Genomic DNA, 21,875 nt, shown 5'->3' with positions numbered 1-21,875 from the left:
TGCTACGGTCGCAGGTTCGAATCCTGCCTCGGGCATGGATGTGTGTGATGTCCTTAGGTTAGTTAGGTTTAAGTAGTTCTAAGTTCTAGGGGACTAATGACCACAGCAGTTGAGTCCCATAGTGCTCAGAGCCATTTGAACCATTTGAACCATCCTTAACGGATCCCACCAGTGATGATATTTTAGGAGGAGGCGAAAGATGACTCTAACTTGATGCTTCGTCAATATTCTGCCTATCTGTGACGAGATGTTCCCAAAGGTAGATAAGCCGTTGACCTCAAGCCCTCTTCTTCTTCCTTGTTGCGTCGTTTGTAGAACTGCATAGCTCTGTTCACTTGCTTAGATGAAAAGCCATTTATCAGGAATACTTTTAGCAGGTGTTTCAATTCCGCTTGAAGACTGTCGACGTCAGAAATAGCATGGGCACGGTGGATTTAAGTTTTAAGGACACCCATTGTTTGTGCTGGATGGTGGCAACTGGTAGCTTGCAGATACAAATCTGTATGGGTCGGTTTCCTATACGCCAAATGACCAAGTGTGCCATCATTCTTGCGCCGTACCAAAACATCTAAAAGTGGCAAAGAACCATCTTTTTCAGTTTCCACTGTGAACTTAATACACTCCTGGAAATTGAAATAAGAACACCGTGAATTCATTGTCCCAGGAAGGGGAAACTTTACTGACACATTCCTGGGGTCAGATACATCACATGATCACACTGACAGAACCACAGGCACATAGACACAGGCAACAGAGCATGCACAATGTCGGCACTAGTACAGTGTATATTCACCTTTCGCAGCAATGCAGGCTGCTATTCTCCCATGGAGACGATCGTAGAGATGCTGGATGAAGTCCTGTGGAACGGCTTGCCATGCCATTTCCACCTGGCGCCTCAGTTGGACCAGCGTTCGTGCTGGACGTGCAGACCGCGTGAGACGACACTTCATCCAGTCCCAAACATGCTCAATGGGGGACAGATCCGGAGATCTTGCTGGCCAGGGTAGTTGACTTACACCTTCTAGAGCACGTTGGGTGGCACGGGATACATGCGGACGTGCATTGTCCTGTTGGAACAGCAAGTTCCCTTTCCGGTCTAGGAATGGTAGAACGATGGGTTCGATGACGGTTTGGATGTACCGTGCACTATTCAGTGTCCCCTCGACGATCACCAGAGGTGTACAGCCAGTGTAGGAGATCGCTCCCCACACCATGATGCCGGGTGTTGGCCCTGTGTGCCTAGGTCGTATGCAGTCCTGATTGTGGCGCTCACCTGCACGGAGCCAAACACGCATACGACCATCATTGGCACCAAGGCAGAAGCGACTCTCATCACTGAAGACGACACGTCTCCATTCGTCCCTCCATTCACGCCTGTCGCGACACCACTGGAGGCGGGCTGCACGATGTTGGGGCGTGAGCGGAAGACGGCCTAACGGTGTGCGGGACCGTAGCCCAGCTTCATGGAGACGGTTGCGAATGGTCCTCGCCGATACCCCAGGAGCAACAGTGTCCCTAATTTGCTGGGAAGTGGCGGTGCGGTCCCCTACGGCACTGCGTAGGATCCTACGGTCTTGGCGTGCATCCGTACGTCGCTGCGGTCCGGTCCCAGGTCGACGGGCACGTGCACCTTCCGCCGACCACTGGCGACAACATCGATGTACTGTGGAGACCTCACGCCCCACGTGTTGAGCAATTCGGCGGTACGTCCACCCGGCCTCCCGCATGCCCACTATACGCCCTCGCTCAAAGTCCGTCAACTGCACATACGGTTCACGTCCACGCTGTCGCGGCATGCTACCAGTGTTAAAGACTGCGATGGAGCTCCGTATGCCACGGCAAACTGGCTGACACTGACGGCGGCGGTGCACAAATGCTGCGCAGCTAGCGCCATTCGACGGCCAACTACGCGGTTCCTGGTGTGTCCGCTGTGCCGTGCGTGTGATCATTGCTTGTACAGCCCTCTCGCAGTGTCCGGAGCAAGTATGGTGGGTCTGACACACCGGTGTCAATGTGTTCTATTTTCCATTTCCAGGAGTGTATTTTTACGTATGTTTTACGAAAATACGATGTTTCAGTGACGCACCACATTAAGAAGGAGGAGATTAGTGTTTAACGTCCCGTCGACAACGAGGTCATTAGAGACGGAGCGCAAGCTCGGGTGAGGGAAGGATTGGGAAGGAAATCGGGCGCGCCCTTTCAAAGGAACCATCCCGGCATTTGCCTGAAGCGATTTAGTGAAATCACGGAAAACCTAAATCAGGATGGCCGGAGACGGGATTGAACCGTCGTCCTCCCGAATGCGAGTCCAGTGCGCTAACCACTGCGCCACCTCGCTCGGTGCACCGCATTAAGGATCTCTGCAAAACGTGTTGTTCCAAGGACGGTTCATTATGCTGCAATGGCATATATGGGACTTCAGGGTATAAAGGTTTTGCCATTCAGAGATTATGAGCACATAATGGTTAATTTACGTGATGAAAGTAGATGTTTCTATTATATGATGCATGGATACAATTTCTGTGTGAGTAAACAAGTATTATTTAATTAATGAAAGATGATATGCTGTTTCACATAAGCTCACTTTATTCCAGAGTTAATGCAATACTAGCAGTATATTTAGAAAATTAGATTCTGGTGCTGGAAACTTCAATACTCTTTAAACACCTACCTTATGGATTTGAGAAAGCAAGTAATAAGGTTTCACATTTTGTAATGTTTGGTGCGCAAGACTAAAAATATTAGCTTTTAAATTAGTCTTTAGGGCACCCAACACATCGCACGAATATTTTGAAACTATACTTTCCAGAACGTGCTGGTCGCGTAAATATTGGAAAGATGCAATCTCCAGATACCCGATACCCATGTTTCTCTTCAGTTTTACACGAGTCAGAACTGCATCTGTAATGTGAGAACCCTTTTTTTTTAACAGAACTCGAATCGCACGTCTACGAGCATTCGAAATTAGCTTTCGCTGTCCGAAAGTGTTTCACAGGCGTTGTGCAGATGCAGTCACTCCAGTTGCAGTGGCTGTCGCTCAGTGTACGTGTGGAGGGTAAGCACGGAGCTTAGAATAAGATACTGCGAACACCTAAAACACTAAAAACTGGAAACACGTATTCCCCATTTGAAAACCAGTTCATGTAACAGAAACATAATTACCACCCTCCTGGCATTAAAGCGTGAGTAAGCAATATTAATAATTTGTAGGCAGCTAATGTCAACCCACCACAAGTTGAAAAAAGATACGCTTTTTTTTCATTTATTGAATTTCGATTCAGCTGGCAGCAGCTTAATATGCCGCTCTACAGCCTACAGAAGAGTTAAAAAACACGATGAGAAGAAAACAAACAAAAAAAAAAAACAGGCGATAAAACGGCGGCTTTTGATATACTGTAAAATGGCGGAAAGTTGTAGAAGTTGATACATAAAAACGTAGGGTTGACGATGCTAATGAAGACACAAAGTAATTAGACAGGCACAATTAAAAATCATGGCGAAGGACTGTTTTTTGTTCGCAAGAGATAAAAAACACACCTAGCGATAGTATGGTTTCTGACCGCAACAATTAAAAAAGGGGATGCACAACACTGAACACTATAGAATAGACATGAAGATAACACACCACAGACTAAGGAGACAAACGGGGGAGGAGAGGAAAAGCAAAAAGGGGGGGAGCCAATCGAGGGAGAGGAGGGGGGCAGGGCAGACGCGAGGAAGAGTGGGGAAGGCAGAGGAGGGGAAAGCAAAAAGACTCAGGGGAGAGAATGGAGTCAAAGAGAGGATAGGTGTGGAAAAACAGGAGGGAAGAGGGGAGAAGAGGGAGCCTGGGAAAAGGACAGAGGAAGGGAGGGGGAGGTTTGGATCAGAGTAGGTAGGAGGGATAAATGGAAGGAGAGAGGGCATCATCCAGAAGGGGGAATTGACGGAAGTCACCTTGGGAAAGGAGATGGTGTAGAGGTGGAGGGTAGGTGGGACACAACAATGTAGGTGCGTCAATGGGGGTGGGGTAGTAGAGAGGAGCAACCACGGGATGCGGGGGAACCGAGTCTGCAGGAGGTGTAGAGGAATTAGATATGTTCGAGGAAAAGGAGGAGATGGGGGAAAGGAATCAGGACATAGAGGATCCATGTGGGGCTTAAGAGGCAGAGTGCACTTGGGGATCGGGAGGGACGTATAGAATTAGGGGGTGGGGGGAGGCATATCCAGGTGGGACTGGCGTAACAGAGGAAGAATTTATAGGAGGAGGAGATAGGAGATTACTTTTTAACGTCCCATCGACAATGAGGTCATTAGAGATGGAGCACAAGCTTCGATTAAGGAAGGATGGGGAAGGAAATCGGCCGTGCCCTTTCTAAGGAACCATTCCGGCACTTGCCTGACGCGATTTAGGGAAATCACAGAAAACCCAAATCAGGTTGGCTGGACGCGGGAGAATATAGGTTTGGAGGATGGTAGAGGGGTTCAAAACCCATGTCCAGCCAGAGAGGAGTTTAAGGAGACAGAGGTGGTTGTGGGCTTCTTATTAGATTGAGCGGAGATGAGGGATCCAGGTGAGATGACGATCAATGGTGAGTCCAAAGTACGTGAGCATGGGGGAGAGGCAGACAGGATGGGCACAGATGGTAAGGGAAAAAAGATATGCTAAAGCAACTTTAAGGATAAGATACACCACATCCTCCACACCTGAACAAACTAGTTTTTGAGGCTATAATTTACACCTACACCTACATCTACATCTACATGACTACTCTGCAATTCACATTTAAGTGCTTGGCAGAGGGTTCATCGAACCACAATCATACTACCTCTCTACCATTCCACTCCCTAACAACGCGCGGGAAAAACGAACACCTAAACCTTTATGTTCGAGCTCTGATTTCTCTTATTTTATTTTGATGATCATTCCTACGTATGTAGGTTGGGCTCATCAAAATATTTTCGCATTTGGAAGAGAAAGTTGGTGACTGAAATTTAGTAAAAACATCTCGCCGCGCCGAAAAACGTCTTTGCTTTAATGACTTCCATCCCAACTCGCGTATCATATCTGCCACACTCTCTCCCCTATTACGTGATAATACAAAACGAGCTGCCCTTTTTTGTACCCCTTCGATGTCCTCTATCAATCCCACCTGGTAAGGATCCCACACCACGCAGCAGTATTCTACCAGAGGACGAACGAGTGTAGTGTAAGCTGTCTCTTTAGTGGACTTGTTGCATCTTCTAAGTGTCCTGCCAATGAAACGCAACCTTTGGCTCGCCTTCCCCACAATATTATCTATGTGGTCTTTCCAACTGGAATTGTTCGTAATTTTAACACCCAGGTACTTAGTTGAATTGACAGGCTTGAGAATTGTACTATTTATCGAGTTTTCGTACTTGTGATTTACAATAAACCTGTGATTTCAGTCGATAGGTTCCGAACTACACTGCTGAAAAAAAATTAGTACACCTGGAAAGCTGACATTGATGCTGAAGACATGAGGGATAGTTGATGTACTGACAATGGTTTGAATGTCTCCCGTCAACAGATAGCGTAGTGGCATAGCTACCAGTGCGCCATATATAATGGGGAGCACTCAGCCAGAAGGCTCAGTGTGGTGCAGATGTGTGAAGAAAGCAGCCTACCACACTAAGGAGATGCACTCGTGTTTCCTACAACCAACTGATGGAGTTTGAATGGGATAAGATTGTGGCCTTGCGAGTGACGGGATGGTCCTTCCGGAGAATTTCCACACGAGTTGGACGTGCTGCGTCAGTTGTGCAAAGGCGGTGGTATCAGCGGTCACGTGAACATTCTCACACCTGTAGACGAGGTTCTGGACGCAGCACCCGCCAGGGTTGCAGTATTGTGAGGGCAGCAGTGGCAGACCGTACAGCTACCACAGCAGAGGTAAGAGGGCTCTCGAGCCCAGTCATCTCAATACGATTAGTTGCAAACGGGTTATTATCATAGGGACTGTGGGCACACACGTCTCTAGCCCGTCTTCCACACATCTACGGGCACAGCTCGACTAGTGATGTCAGAGGGTCACTCGGAATGGCGCACGGTGGTCTTCAGCGATGAAAGCAGACTTCGCCTGCACGTGAGTGACGGGTGTTTGTGTGTGCAACAAAGACATGGTGAGTGCTGCTCCTAGAGTGCGTTCATCCGAAACATACTGCCCCTGACCCGAGCCTTACGGTCTGCATTTCGGCAAGGTACAACTCTGGTTCACGTTTGCTATTTATGAAGAGGACGCTAACCAGCACTTGGTATGTGCAGTATATTGTTAGACCCATTCTTTTGCCAGTCTTGCAATAGGAATGTGATGTGTTATTCTAACAGGATAACGCGATGTGTTGTTCCAACAGGATAACGCTAGCCCATACATTGCTCGTGAAACTCAACTTTCCCTGAAAGCCGTGCAGCAGCTTCCCCAGCCAGCACGACTTCTGGACATGCCTTTAATTGAGCACGTGTGACTCGTCGACCGGCGACTCCTACGTAACTACGCGAACAGGTCGAGCAAGCGTGGAGCAACGTATCTCAGGACAGTATTCGCCACTTGATGCCCGAGTCAATGCCTGCACTGACGCCTGTGCAGGCTACACCTGTACTGCTATGGGTGTTTCAGCAAAGGTCCATATCTGGTACCACAGAACCGCTTTTGTGATTGAACTCTAAATACAATCATTTCGTTTTCTCCATATACACTGCTGCAACAATAAATCTTAATACCTCTAAAAGTGTACACAATTTTTTTCCAGAAGTGTAAATTCAAAAGAAGTTTAGTACACTGTTTAAGGTACTCTTCAAGAAATAATCAAATAGGAAAAAGTAAATTCTCACTTAATTATGATCAAAATTGTAGTTAAAAGAAATAAGTAAATTCTCTCTCGCATTCCAGACTACAACCTTGGCTTTGAAAATTTGGTATTGGTTTCCTTCTCACAAGAACATGATATGAAGACTTAAATGGCAGCTCATCACTGTTAACTATCTGACAATAGCTGCCAGTCATTTAAAGAAACTGAACAAAATAAGTAATTAATTTATGTCATTTTAAAATAACGTGAACGTGTACCGTTGCTGTAGGTTTTACTTATGTGGGCGGATGAAAGTACGTTAGTCCTTTACCCAAAGGATATTTTTAGTGCCTTAACTCCCACTCCCAACAAGGTGAAACATTCGTTAATTGTTAAAAAAAGATCAACACCACGTAATGGTGTATCAATCTGCTGTGCTCATAGAGGGGTGACCACGTCATTAATTGCTTTATCTTATCTTATTCTTCTCCGGTAGACATTCTTCACCACCTCTCGAGCCAACACTCGGTTTATCGTGCCCTTTCTATATTTAGCTGGGGACGCTCCATTTCCTGATCTAGTCAGTCCTCAGTTAACGTGGAATTTCATTAACTACTGGTTCACAACCAGGGGGAAAATCGACACTCTACCGGTTAATGAAGTAGTTGTTGTTGTTGTGGTCTTCAGTCCTGAGACTGGCTTGATGCAGCTCTCCATGCTACTCTATCCTGTGCAAGCTTCTTCATCTCCCAGTACCTACTGCAGCCTACATCCTTCTGAATCTGCTTAGTGTATTCATCTCTTGGTCTCCCTCTACGATTTTTACCCTCCACGCTGCCCTCCAATATTAAAGTGGTGATCCCTTGATGCCTCAGAACATGTCCTACCAACCGATCCCTTCTTCTAGTCAAGTTGTACCACAAACTCCTCTTTTCCACAATTCTATTCAATACCTCCATATTCCTGGAAATGGAAAAAAGAACACATTGACACCGGTGTGTCAGACCCACCACAGTTGCTCCGGACACTGCGAGAGGGCTATACAAGCAATGATCACACGCACGGCACAGCGGACACACCAGGAACCGCGGTGTTGGCCGTCGAATGGCGCTAGCTGCGCAGCATTTGTGCACCGCCGCCGTCAGTGTCAGCCAGTTTACCGTGGCATACGGAGCTCCATCGCACTCTTTAACACTGGTAGCATGCCGCGACAGCGTGGACGTGAACCGTATGTGCAGTTGACGGACTTTGAGCGAGGGCGTATAGTGGGCTTGCGGGAGGCCGGGTGGACGTACCACCGAATTGCTCAACACGTGGGGCGTGAGGCCTCCACAGTACATCGATGTTGTCGCCAGTGGTCGGCGGAAGGTGCACGTGCCCGTCGACCTGGGACCGGACCGCAGCGACGCACGGATGCACGCCAAGACCTTAGGATCCTACGCAGTGCCGAAGGGGACCGCACCGCCACTTCCCAGCAAATTAGGGATACTGTTGCTCCTGGGGTATCGGCGAGGACCATTCGCAACCGTCTCCATGAAGCTGGGTTACAGTCCCGCACACCGTTAGGCCGTCTCCGCTCACGCCCCAACACCGTGCAGCCTGCCTCCAGTGGTGTCGCGACAGGCGTAAATGGAGGGACGAATGGAGACGTATCGTCTTCAGCGATGAGAGTCGCTTCTGCCTTGGTGCCAATGATGGTCGTATGCGTGTTTGGCGCCGTGCAGGTGAGCGCCACAATCAGGACTGCATACGACCGAGGCACACAGGGCCAACACCCGGCATCATGGTGTGGGGAGCGATCTCCTACACTGGCCGTACACCTCTGGTGATCGTCGAGGGGACACTGAATAGTGCACGGTACATCCAAACCGTCATCGAACCCATCGTTCTACCATTCCTAGACCGGCAAGGGAACTTGCTGTTCCAACAGGACAATGCACGTCCGCATGTATCCCGTGCCACCAAACGTGCTCTAGAAGGTATAAGTCAACTACCCTGGCCAGCAAGATCTCCGGATCTGTCCCCCATTGAGCCTGTTTGGGACTGGATGAGGCGTCGTCTCACGCGGTCTGCACGTCCAGCACGAACGCTGGTCCAACTGAGGCGCCAGGTGGAAATGGCATGGCAAGCCGTTCCACAGGACTACATCCAGCATCTCTACGATCGTCTCCATGGGAGAATAGCAGCCTGCATTGCTGCGAAAGGTGGATATACACTATACTAGTGCCGACATTGTGCATGCTCTGTTGCCAGTGTCTATGTGCCTGTGGTTCTGTCAGTGTGGTCATGTGATGTATCTGACCCCAGGAATGTGTCAATAAAGTTTCCCCTTCCTGGGACAATGAATTCACGGTGTTCTTATTTCAATTTCCAGGAGTGTAGTTATGTGATCTACCCATCTAATCTTCAGCATTCTTCTGTAGCACCACATTTCGAAAGCTTCTATTCTCTTCTTGTCTAAACTATTTATCGTCCATGTTTCACTTCCATACGTGGCTACATTCCATACAAATACATTCAGAAACGCCTTCCTGACACTTAAATCTATACTCGATGTTAACAAATTTCTATTCTTCAGAAACGCTTTCCTTCCCATTGCCAGTCTACATTTTATATCCTCTCTACTTCGACCATCATCAGTTATTTTGCTCCCCAAATAGCAGAACTCTTTTACTACTTTAAGTGTCTCATTTCCTAATCTAATTCCCTCAGCATCACCAGACTTAATTCGACTACATTCCATTATCCTCGTTTTGCTTTTGTTGATGTTTATCTTATATCCTCCTTTCAAGACACTGTCCATTCCGTTCAGCTGCTCTTCCAAGTCCTTTTCTGTCTCTGACAGAATTACAATGTCATCGGCGAACCTCAAAGTTTTTATTTCTTCTCCGTGGATTTTAATACCTACTCCAAATTATTCTTTTGCTTCCTTTACTGCTTGCTCAATATACAGATTGAATAACATCGGGGAGAGGCTACAACCCTGTCTCACTCCCTTCTCAACCACTGCTTCCCTTTCATGCCCCTCAACTCTAGTTTCTGTACAAATTGTAAATAGCCTTTCGCTCCCTGTATTTTACCCCTGCCACCTTTAGAATTTGAAAGAGAGTATTCCAGTCAACATTGTCGAAAGCTTTCTCTAAGTCTACAAATGCTAGAAATGTAGGTTTGCCTTTCCTTAATCTATTTTCTAAGATAAGTCGTAGGGTCAGTATTGCCGCACGAGTTCCAACATTGCTGCGGAATCCAAACTGATCTTCTCCGAGGTCGGCTTCTACCAGTTTTTCCATTCGTATGTAAAGAATTCGCGTTAATATTTTGCAGCTGTGACTTATTAAACTGATAGTTGGGTAATTTTCACATCTTTGAATGCGTTATGGATTTGTATTGGGCAGTGAATTATTTATATAGGGCATGGGTTCGTAACATGTTGTAGAGTGGTTATCATTGAGCTCTTTTGTTTTGTCATGCTCAGAAAACATACTCAGTAAACAAAAAATAACGATTTTCACGGTGTTTGTTGCGACAACCACACTACAGAAGGAAATAAGGAGGATTTTAGTGGTAAGGCATGTGTCGGGTCGAGTCGCGAGGGAAGACATCCATAAATTCACTCAACATCCACTAGATTTGGCAAACAATGAAACCTAAAATGCCTGTAATGAATAGCCGGCCAGAGTGGCTGTCGGGTTCTAGGCGCTGCAGTCTGGAGCCGAGCGACCGCTACGGTCGCAGGTTCGAATCCTGTCTCAGGCATGGATTGCGTCGGGTCGAGTCGCGAGGAAGACACCCATAAATTCACTCAACATCCACTAGATTTGGCAAACAATCATACCTAAAATGCCTGTAATGAATAGCTGGCCAGAGTGGCTGTGCGGTTCTAGGCGCTACAGTCTGGAGCCGAGCGACCGCTACGGTTGCAGGTTCGAATCCTGCCTCAGGCATGGATTGCATCGGGTCGAGTCGCGAGGGAAGACACCCATAAATTCACTCAACATCCACTAGATTTGGCAAACAATCAGACCTAAAATGCCTGTAACGAATAGCCGGCCAGAGTGGCTGTGCGGTTCTAGGCGCTGCAGTCTGGAGCCGAGCGACCGCTACGGTCGCAGGTTCGAATCCTGCCTCGGGCATGGATTGCGTTGGGTCGAGTCGCGAGGGAAGACACCCATAAATTCACTCAACATCCACTAGATTTGGCAAACAATCAGACCTAAAATGCCTGTAATGAATAGCCGGCCAGAGTGGCTGTGCGGTTCTAGGCGCTGCAGTCTGGAGCCGAGCGACCGCTACGGTCGCAGGTTCGAATCCTGCCTCGGGCATGGATTGCGTCGGGTCAAGTCGCGAGGGAAGACACCCATAAATTCACTCAACATCCACTAGATTTGGCAAACAATCAGACCTAAAATGCCTGTAACGAATAGCCGGCCAGAGTGGCTGTGCGGTTCTAGGCGCTGCAGTCTGGAGCCGAGCGACCGCTACGGTCGCAGGTTCGAATCCTGCCTCGGGCATGGATTGCGTTGGGTCGAGTCGCGAGGGAAGACACCCATAAATTCACTCAACATCCACTAGATTTGGCAAACAATCAGACCTAAAATGCCTGTAATGAATAGCCGGCCAGAGTGGCTGTGCGGTTCTAGGCGCTGCAGTCTGGAGCCGAGCGACCGCTACGGTCGCAGGTTCGAATCCTGCCTCGGGCATGGATTGCGTCGGGTCAAGTCGCGAGGGAAGACACCCATAAATTCACTCAACATCCACTAGATTTGGCAAACAATCAAACCTAAAATGCCTGTAATGAATAGCCGGCAAGAGTGGCTGTGCGGTTCTAGGCGCTGCATACTGGAGCCAAGCGACCGCTACGGTCGCAGGTTCGAATCCTGCCTCGGGCATTGCATGTGTGTGATGTCCTTGGGCTAGTTAGGTTTCAGTAGTTCTAAGTTCTAGGTGACTGATGACCTCAGAACTTAAGTCCCATAGTGCTCACAGCCATTTGAACCATTTTTGAACCACGCTTTGGGAACAGGTGAGAAGAGGGTGTGGGATACATTTCACGTGCGCGCAAACGCAAAGACACCACACACAAAAAATAAAAATGATAAAAAACATACGCTGGCATTCTCTATAAAACGCAACATCCATTGGCACGGGGCTTTCGCTGTGCCCTCGGCAACGCCGCCCAGTAAGAGATATCGGAGGAAGACGGGCCTCATTAACTATTTCCCGATGACGAAAGTTGGGAAATGAACGAGCAGAGAATTTTACTGCTTATTATTATGGAAGGGCTATAACAGTGCCGTCTCAAATGCTACCGGCGCAAATCATTAGAATGACTTTTTTTTCTTTCTTTATTGTTCGGCCGTAGACAATAAATTCAATACAAGTGGTGACATCGAAAAACGAAACAACACGGTGGATAGACAACAGTAGAGACACAGATTTAAATTACATGAAGTTGTTCACAGGTGCAGCGTCCAAATAAAAACGTTCAGCGCACGGAAACTAACAGAGGCGACAGAAATGGCACACGTGAACGAAGGAGCACATGTGACAAAACACTGAATCACTAACACGATGGCACACAACAAAACACCGGCGACGATCTCTGGCGCGCGAACGCTCACTTTATGTGTACGAGTCTGGGGATCTGCCAAAAAGGGGAAAGTTGGGGGAGGGGTGTAGATGCTAGTGGCAGAGGAGATGGGGGGGAGGAAAGAAGGTAGGGGGAGGGGAAGCCAGGGGGTGGGGGAGGGAGGGAGGAAGGAGAGAAGGGAGAGAGGGTGCCCTTGGGAAAAAACACAGGGTGTGGTAGGGGAGGATCAAAGTTAGTTGGATGGGTAGATGGAGTCGATGAGGTCATCACCAGGAAGGGGGAGTTGACGGAAGCCACCTTCGGGAAGGGTATGGAGAGTGGAGAGATGGAGAGCAGGTGGGATGTGGGATTGCAAGCGCGGCAGTGGACTGGGGTGGACGATGATGGGAGACACGAGAGGGTGAGGGGGTCAAGTTTATGGGAGGTGTAGAGGATCTGTACCCGATCATTAGAATGATAATTAGTTGCATTTTTATCTACTCACGGTATGTGTACCAGATGCAGATCTGCCTTTTATCTAAATACAATATTAGTAATATTCTCCGCAATAAAAAGCAAATAATTAAAGACTCTTAGCTCCTGTATACAGGGTGATCCATTGATCGTGACTGGGCCAAATATCTCACGAAATAAGCGTCAAACGAAAAAAACTACAAAGAAATAAACTTGTCTGGATTGGAGGGGGAAGCCAGATGGCGCTATGGTTGGCCCGCTAGATGGCGCTGCCATAGGTCAAACGGATATCAACTGGGGTTTTAAAAATAGGAACCCCCATTTTTCATTACATATTCGTGTAGGCCTAGTACATAAAGAAATACGAATGTTTTAGTTGGACCACTTTTTCGCTTTGTGATAGATGGCGCTGTAATAGTCACAAACATATGGCTCACAATTTTAGACGAACAGTTGGTAACAGGTTTTTTAAATTAAAATACAGAAGGTAGGTATGTTTGAACATATTATTTCGGTTGTTCCAATGTCATTCATGTACCTTTGTGAACTTACCATTTCTGAGAACGCATGCTGTTACAGCGTGATTACCTGTAAATACCACATTAATGCAATAAATACTCAAAATGATGTCCATCAACCTCAGTGCATTTGGCAATACGTGTAACGACATTCTTCTCAATAGCGAGTAGTTCGCCTTCGGTAATGTTCACACATGGATTTACAATGCGCTGACGTATGGATCACGATAGCAAATATCCTTCGACTTTCCCCACAGAAAGAAATCCGGGGACGTCAGATCCGGTGTACGTGCGGGCCACGGTATGGTGCTTCGACGACCAATCCACCTGTCAGGAAACATACTATTCAATACCGCTTCAACCGCACGCGAACTACGTGTCGGACATCCATCATGTTGGAAGTACATCGCCATTCTGTCATACAGTGAAGCATCTTGTAGTAACATCGGTAGAACATTACGTAGGACAGCAGCATACATTGCACCATTTAGATTGTCATCGATAAAATGGGGGCCAATTATCCTTCCTCCCATAATGCCGCACCATATATTAACCCGCCAAGGTCGCTGATGTTCCACTTGTCGCAGCCATCGTGGATTTTCCGTTGCCCAATAGTGCATATTATGCCGGTTTACGTTACCGCTGTTGGTGAATGACGCTTCGTCGCTAAATAGAACGCGTGCAGAAAATCTGTCATCGTCCCGTAATTTCTCTTGCGCCCAGTGGCAGAACTGTACACGACGTTCAAAGTCGCCGCCACGCAATTCTTGGTGCATAGAAATATGGTACGGGTGCAATCGATGTTGATGTAGCATCCTCAACACCGACGTTTTTGAGATTCCCGATTATCGCGCAATTTGTCTGCTACTGATGTGCGGATTAGCCGGAACAGCAGGTAAAACACCTACTTGGGCATCATCAGTTGTTGCAGGTCGTGGTTGACGTTTCACATGTGGCTGAACACTTCCTGTTTCCTTAAATAACGTAACTATCCGGCGAACGGTCCAGACACTTGGATGATGTCGTCCAGGATACCGAGCAGCACACATAGCACACGCCCGTTGGGCATTTTGATCACAATAGCTATACATCAGCACGATATCCATCTTTCCCGCAATTGGTAAACGGTCCATTGTGACACGGGTAATGTATCACGAAGCAAATACCGTCGCACTAGCGGAATATTACGTGATACCACGTACTAAGACGTTTGTGACTATTACAGCGCCATCTATCACAAAGCGATAAAGTGGTCCAACTAAAACATTCATATTTCTTTACGTACTACAGAATATGTAATAAAAATGGGGGTTTCTATTTTAAAAAGGCAGTTGATATCCGTTTGACCTATGGCAGCGCCATCTAGCGGGTCCTTCAAGCTAGACGAGTTTCGTTGTTTGTAGTTTTTTCGTCTGATGCTTAATGCGTGGGATATTTGGCCCGGTCACGATCAATAGGCCACCCTGTATTCATATGAACAGGCATTCTGTTCTACATTTGTTCCTATGTTAATATTATTTACTCTATAATGTTATGTTTCGGAAGAAGCTGAGGTCTTATGCTCTTGATGCATTTATCTAAAAATAAATGTGCCGGGACGTATGTACAAACGGTAGCAGATTTAAAACGCAGGTCGCGGCAGGCCAGTTACTACGTTGTGAAACAGCCTCCAGAGGTGCCTTGTGAAGTAGCTGTGTAGACACAGTGTGGGCTCGCTCGCCCGCTCTTGAGTTTACCGTCAGAGTATATTCTCTGTAGTGTGTTCTGTCTCAGACGTTCACATCGGCCGGGCTGCATCCGAACAGTGTCAAAGGCAGCATGAACACGCTGCTCCGATGTCTCCGCATCTGGAATGGGTTCCGCGTTCACGATTCTTTCGAGACGGCCCCATAACCAGGAATCGCAAAGGCTGAGACCCGGTGAACGAGAAGTCTACGCAACTGGACCCCCTCGACCGATCCATCGACCAGGGATTAGAGATTAGATTAGATTACATTAATACTAGTTCCATGGATCATGAATACGATATTTCGTAATGATGTGGAACGAGTCAAATTTTCCAATAATGTCATAATTAAGTTAATTTAACAACATAATTAAGTTAATATAACAACTTTTTATTTTTTTTATTTTTTTGTAATATTTTTCTTTTTTTCTTAATTTATATCTAAAAATTCCTCTGTGGAGTAGAGTTGTCATTCAGAAATTCTTTTAATTTCTTCTTAAATACTTGTTGGTCAGACTTCTGATACTACCTGGTAAGTGACCAAAGACTTTAGTGGCAGTATAATTCACCTCTTTCTGTGCCAAAGTTAGATTTAACCTTGAATAGTGAAGATCATCCTTTCTCCTAGTATTGTATTTATGCACACTGCTATTACTTTTGAATTGGGTTTGGTTGTTAATAACAAATTTCATAAGAGAGTATATATACTGAGAAACTACTGTGAATATCCCTAGATCCTTAAATAAATGTCTGCAGGATGAGCTTGGGTGGACTCCAGCTATTATTCTGATTACAAGCTTTTGTGCAATAAATACTTTATTCCTCAGTGATGAATTACCCCAAAATATGATGCCATATGCAAGCAATGAGTAAAATGAAATGAAATCATCGTACGGCATTGTTGGCCAGGAGACCCCATGTGGGGTGTTCGGCCACCGAAATTACAAGTCCTTTTTAGCTGACGCCATTTCGGCAACTTGAGAGTCAATGATGATGAAAGACACACAACACCCCGTCATCTCGAGGCAGAGAAAATCCCTGACCCCGCCTGGAATCGATCCCGGGACCCTGTGCGCGGGAAGCGAGAACGCTACCGCAATACACGATTGAGATGCGTCTCGACATTTTGATGAAAGAAAAAATAAAAGAAATATTTTTATTATGTAAAAAATGAAAATGGATGAAAATGAAAATGGGGGAGAAATGACTTTAAATATTTATGTTATTTACTCTTTCAGTACGAACTTTGTTGTAGAACCCCTTATTTACCTGTGGTAATAAAAATTCACTTAGACAGAATTAAGCACCTTTAAAACTACGCGAACCTTAGCAACCCTCTCATGCTGATAAATTCAAACTGATTAATAACATTTATTTGCAACTTTTTTGAATTAAATTTTTTTTACGTAATTCGGCCTTGACACACATTTTCTAGATGCAGTGGGTTTTTAAATATTTACTGAGTTCTTTCCCGGCGTTAGCTATGGAACACAAGACTGTCTCTGTTAGCATAAAATGGTTAAACATTGCCAAGCCGACCTGAACGTTTAATTATCATTGACAGAACGCACTTCACTATACGTTTAAGCTATTTGCTTTAGAAATGGAAAGAACCAACAGATTAACAACTTCAACGTTAATTATCCGCCTATGAATGCACAAATGTAAAACCAGTAATAAATTCAGTCAGCCTCAGGATCGCTGTAAAAGAAAAATATTCCGTAACTCACTGCTAATTTTACCTGCTCCCGATTTACGGGTTTGGTTAATTTTATAGCGGAACAATTTTTTAAATGTGCCACCGCTACAAATCGTTCGGTCGCGGCACAGCCCAGGAACACCAACGATAATCGCTAAAAGTGCTGAAAATTCTTTAAAGAAATACTATAGATGACATGGGCAAGCTAATTTACATTAGTAATACACAATTTTGATAAATTATAATGTATTTAGACCATAACAATAATTTAAATTACACACCTGTACAATTTCTCCTCTAATGGCGGCTAAAGATAGACACAAACAAGCGAAGTCTACTCATTCATATAATACTACGTCACGGAATCCTCTCTCTCTCAGCTCTAGAGGAAGACGACAAAGAATACACATTATGTAGCGCTTTTTATACTACTGCTGATTTTGAATATCTCTTTGTAATCTTACAACATTATTTTCAACTCTGGTTATATTTTACATTTTTTCGTCGCAGATGTTAACATATTTCGTAATTACATTATGAGTATAGAAATATTACAATCGTAAATACATCGAGAATATTATTACAGAAAATATTACAATAATAACCAACGTCTTTTAACAAAAAAATGTTATTTAGTTTTGTGTAAACAATTAAAGTACATTCGAATTGCTTCATAGCGGCGTACATAGTACAATTAAATGTCATTTCATTTTATTAATATTGTTTGTGCTGACAGGGAACGTTACAACATTAACGGCAAAATGGGCTGGGTCACTTCGGCGACTTGCGAGTCAATGATGATGAAAGACACACCAGACCCCGTCATCTCGAGGCAGAGAAAATCGCTGATCCCGCCGGGAATCGTACCCGGGACCCTGTGCGCGGGACGCGAGAACGCTGCCGCAATACACGATTGACTTGCGTCTCGACTTTAACGGCGAAATGGGCTGGAGCATCATTATTTAGCAGCCACATAACCCTACGAATCATCAATGGCACTTATTCCAGCAGGGGAGGCAAAGTCACCCGCAAGAAACGCCGATAGTCCGGGCCTAGAAGGTCACGTGGAAGGGAGACTGGTCCCAAGATACGGTCGAAAATTATCCCGACTCTCACATTCCGGCTGCACAGATTCTGATGATTCGCTGTCGCCATACCGTGGGGGTGCTGCATACCATCACACAGATTGCAAGCGTATTGTCATATCGCTGGTTTAGTTGTGGAGTATCTTTGCGGGCAGCCACGTCTGTAGAGTCCAGCGCGGGTCACGGAACTGTTATGTTGTGTAGTGTGTAGTAGAGGTGGGCAAACTGAAACAAGTAAATGTTTCGAAACAAATGAAACAGTACAACGTAATGTTTCCATACGCTGTTTCGAAACAGAGAAACGTTTTATGTTTTGTAATCTAATAAACCTACACATTTTATCATCTTGAATGTCTACTGTATAAGTGTTGTTGTTGTTGTTGTCTTCAGTCCTGAGACTGGTTTGATGCAGCTCTCCATGCTACTCTATCCTGTGCAAGCTGCTTCATCTCCCAGTACCTACTGCAACCTACATCCTTCTGAATCTGCTTAGTGTACTCATCTCTCGGTCTCCCTCTACGATTTTTACCCTCCACACTGCCCTCCAATGTTAAATTTGTGATCCCTTCATACCTCAAAACATGTCCTACTAACCGATCCCTTCTTCTACTCAAGTTGTGCCACAAACTTCTCTTCTCCCCAATCCTATTCAATACCTCCTCATTAGTTACGTGATCTATCCACCTTATCTTCAGTATTCTTCTGTAGCACCACATTTCGAAAGCTTCTATTCTCTTCCTGTCCAAACTAGTTATCGTCCATGTTTCACTTCCATACATGGCTACACTCCATACAAATACTTTCAGGAATGACTTCCTGACACTTAAATCTATATTCGATGTTAACAAATTTCTCTTCTTCAGAAACGCTTTCCTTGCCATTGCCAGTCTACATTTTATATCCTCTCTACTTCGACCATCATCAGTTATTTTACTTCCTAAATAGCAAAACTCCTTTCCTACTTTAAGTGTCTCAATTCCTAATCTAATTCCCTCAGCATCACCCGATTTAATTTGACTGCATTCCATTATCCTCGTTTTGCTTTTGTTGATGTTCATCTTATATCCTCCTTTCAAGACACTGTCCATTCCGTTCAACTGCTCTTTCAAGTCCTTTGCCGTCTCTGACAGAATTACAATGTCATCGGCGAACCTCAAAGTTTTTACTTCGTCTCCATGAATTTTAATACCTACTCCAAATTTTTCTTTTGTTTCCTTTACTGCTTGCTCAATATACAGATTGAATAACATCGGGGAGAGGCTACAACCCTGTCTCACTCCTTTCCCAACCACTGCTTCCCTTTCATGCCCCTCGACTCTTATGACTGCCATCTGGTTTCTGTACAAATTGTAAATAGCCTTTCGCTCCCTGTATTTTACCCCTGCCACCTTTAGAATTTGAAAAAGAGTATTCCAGTCGACATTGTCAAAAGCTTTTTCTAAGTCTACAAATGCTAGAAACGTAGGTTTGCCTTTTCTTAATCTTTCTTCTAAGATAAGTCGTAAGGTCAGTATTGCCTCACGTGTTCCAACATTTCGACGGAATCCAAACTGATCTTCCCCGAGGTCCGCATCCACCAGTTTTTCCATTCGTCTGTAAAGAATTCGCGTTAGTATTTTGCAGCTGTGACTTATTAAACTGATAGTTCGGTAATTTCCACATCTGTCAGCACCTGCTTTCTTTGGGATTGGAATTATTATATTCTTCTTGAAGTCTGAGAGTATTTCGCCTGTCTCATACATCTTGCTCACCAGATGGTAGAGTTTTGTCATGACTGGCTCTCCCAAGGCCGTCAGTAGTTCTAATGGAATGTTGTCTACTCCGGGGGCCTTGTTTCGACTCAGGTCTTTCAGTGCTCACTGTATAAGTATGTCCATACAAACGCATATGAGGTGCGAGAGCGCTACACTTGGGCGTCTTGGCAGTTTCGTATTTCCTGCAGCAAATGCGCTGCTTTCGTGTCGTGTGACTCTCATACTTTTCAATTGGTTGAGGACAGCCATAGCTGAAGACAGAAGAGCCAACACGAACGGAACTGGAGGTGGGAGCAAACTGCAGAAACAACGGATATGCTACTGGGATTCCCACATTCCGTTAGTATGGGTAATATACCCATCCTGCTAATTTCCATGCACACAAAGGGAATCACAAATAACGCCAAATAATTCGAATAAATAACAAAATAAAACAGAAAAAATTTTGTGTTTCAAGGTGTTTCGAACCGTTACTATAAATTTACGATGCTTCCCGTTCACCATTACACTATCAGTGATGTGTCAAACAGATTGCTTGCAATTATACCTACATCAAGTTTATGTACATGTCTAATAACTGCCACTCTACGCCTTTTTTTTATTTAAAATGTTGTGGTCTTACTTGCGTTTCTTAATATGATAACTGTACATGAACAGAGAAGCGTATGTTATAAAAAAGTGTAATTTAACTGAATGAGTTCCACTTATTTATTATTTTGAATGTGAGTAGTATGCTTAGTGTTTATAAAGCAGATGTTACGCCATTTCGAAATAGGACAGTCAGCTAGAAACGAAGCTTTATTTTCGGATATCTTAAGCTTCATGCTATTGCTTGTCAAAAAGACTTCCACACTCTTGAAAGTGTTTCACGAAGTGGTATGTTGTGTTTCAGTACCTGTGGCGAGCTCGAATCTCGTCCGACACGAGCAGAATGAAACATAACTGTTTCGATACAATTAGTCCGTTCCAGGCAAAGGTGGACTGAAACAGTCCTATTTTGAAACAACGATACAGTTTCTGTGCCTCGAGATCCGAGACAGGGGCGGAATGAAACACCACTGTTTCGGAACAGTGGACCACAGCCGTTCCGAAACACTGAAACAGTTCCAGGTATCGATACACTGTATCGAATCATAGAAACAGTGGCCAAGTCTAGTGCGTAGCTCTGCATGTTAGAGGCAGTGTTGGCATGGCAGTTGAAATGTTGCTACAAGTGGTATTACAGTAAAGTGATAAAATATGCAAGCGATTCAGAGGAACGGGCGTCAAGACGTAATTTAAAAATGAGCAGTGCTGCTGATAACGTATTTGTGTATCATCTCGCCGGCCGCGGTGGCCGTGCGGTTCTAGGCGCGTCAGTCCGGAACCCCGTGACTGCTACGGTCGCAGGTTCGAATCCTGCCTCAGGCATGGATGTGTGGGATGTCCTTAGGTTAGTTAGGTTTAAGTAGTTCTAAGTTGTAGGGGACTGATGACCTAAGCTGTTGAGTCCCATAGTGCTCAGTGCCATTTGAATCATTTTTTGTGAATCCGCTCGTTGTGTGTCGTATTGTACAGTATCAATCATACGCGCCGTGTTCGGTCTCGCAGAATGAACCAAAGTGAATCGGTAAAAATTAGTTGCCATAAAAGAGTGCAGTCAAGTGCCAGTGTCTTGTAGCGAGCGTGAGAACGTGCGTTCGGTCATCGCGTTCCGCATTTATCAACAATCAGTCGCGCCGCGAAGGTTACGCCCACGCTCGTACAGAACTGAAAAATTAAACTTACGAACAGTTTTATATCATTACTAGTGTTAAGGAGGATTTTTACCAGATATCTGTATGTGTGACGAGCGTAAGAACCTTCGTTCGATCATTCGGTTTCCGCATCATCAACTATCAGAAGCGTCGTGTCGGTTACGCGTACGCTCGTCTGAGTGATGTTGTGGACTGGTTATCATTCATTAATTGGGATAAACATTTACGACTTAGAATGTAAACAGTGCAACCTGCGTTTTTCTTTGTTGTTGTTGTTGTTGCGGTCTTCAGTCCTGAGACTGGTTTGATGCAGCTCTCCATGCTACTCTATCCTGTGCAAGCTTCTTCATCACCCAGTACCTACTGCAGCCTACATCCTTCTGAATCTGCTTAGTGTATTCATCTCTTGGTCTCCCTCCACGCTGCCCTCCAATAATAAATTGGTGATCCCTTGATGCCTCAGAACGTGTCTTACCAACCGATCCCTTCTCCTAGTCAAGTTGTACCACAAACTCCTCTTTTCCC

General features: G+C 45.3%; 1 protein-coding gene and 1 non-coding gene across 3 annotated transcripts in view; one reads left to right on the top strand and one right to left on the bottom strand.

Moving 5' to 3' along the window:
• Positions 1-21,875, top strand: part of LOC126294960 (neprilysin-2-like) — a 385,930-nt gene that overhangs the window by 103,667 nt on the left and 260,388 nt on the right. The window lies entirely within an intron of this gene.
• Trnaa-cgc (transfer RNA alanine (anticodon CGC)) lies at positions 2,266-2,338 on the bottom strand. Its single transcript has one exon. It is a non-coding gene; the product is annotated as a tRNA-Ala (tRNA).

This window comes from Schistocerca gregaria, chromosome 11 (genome assembly GCF_023897955.1).
Source record: "Schistocerca gregaria isolate iqSchGreg1 chromosome 11, iqSchGreg1.2, whole genome shotgun sequence".
NCBI classification, from domain to species: domain Eukaryota; kingdom Metazoa; phylum Arthropoda; class Insecta; order Orthoptera; family Acrididae; genus Schistocerca; species Schistocerca gregaria.
The sequence above is the reverse complement of the archived record's forward strand: the minus strand, read 5'-3'. Positions and strand labels throughout refer to the sequence as shown.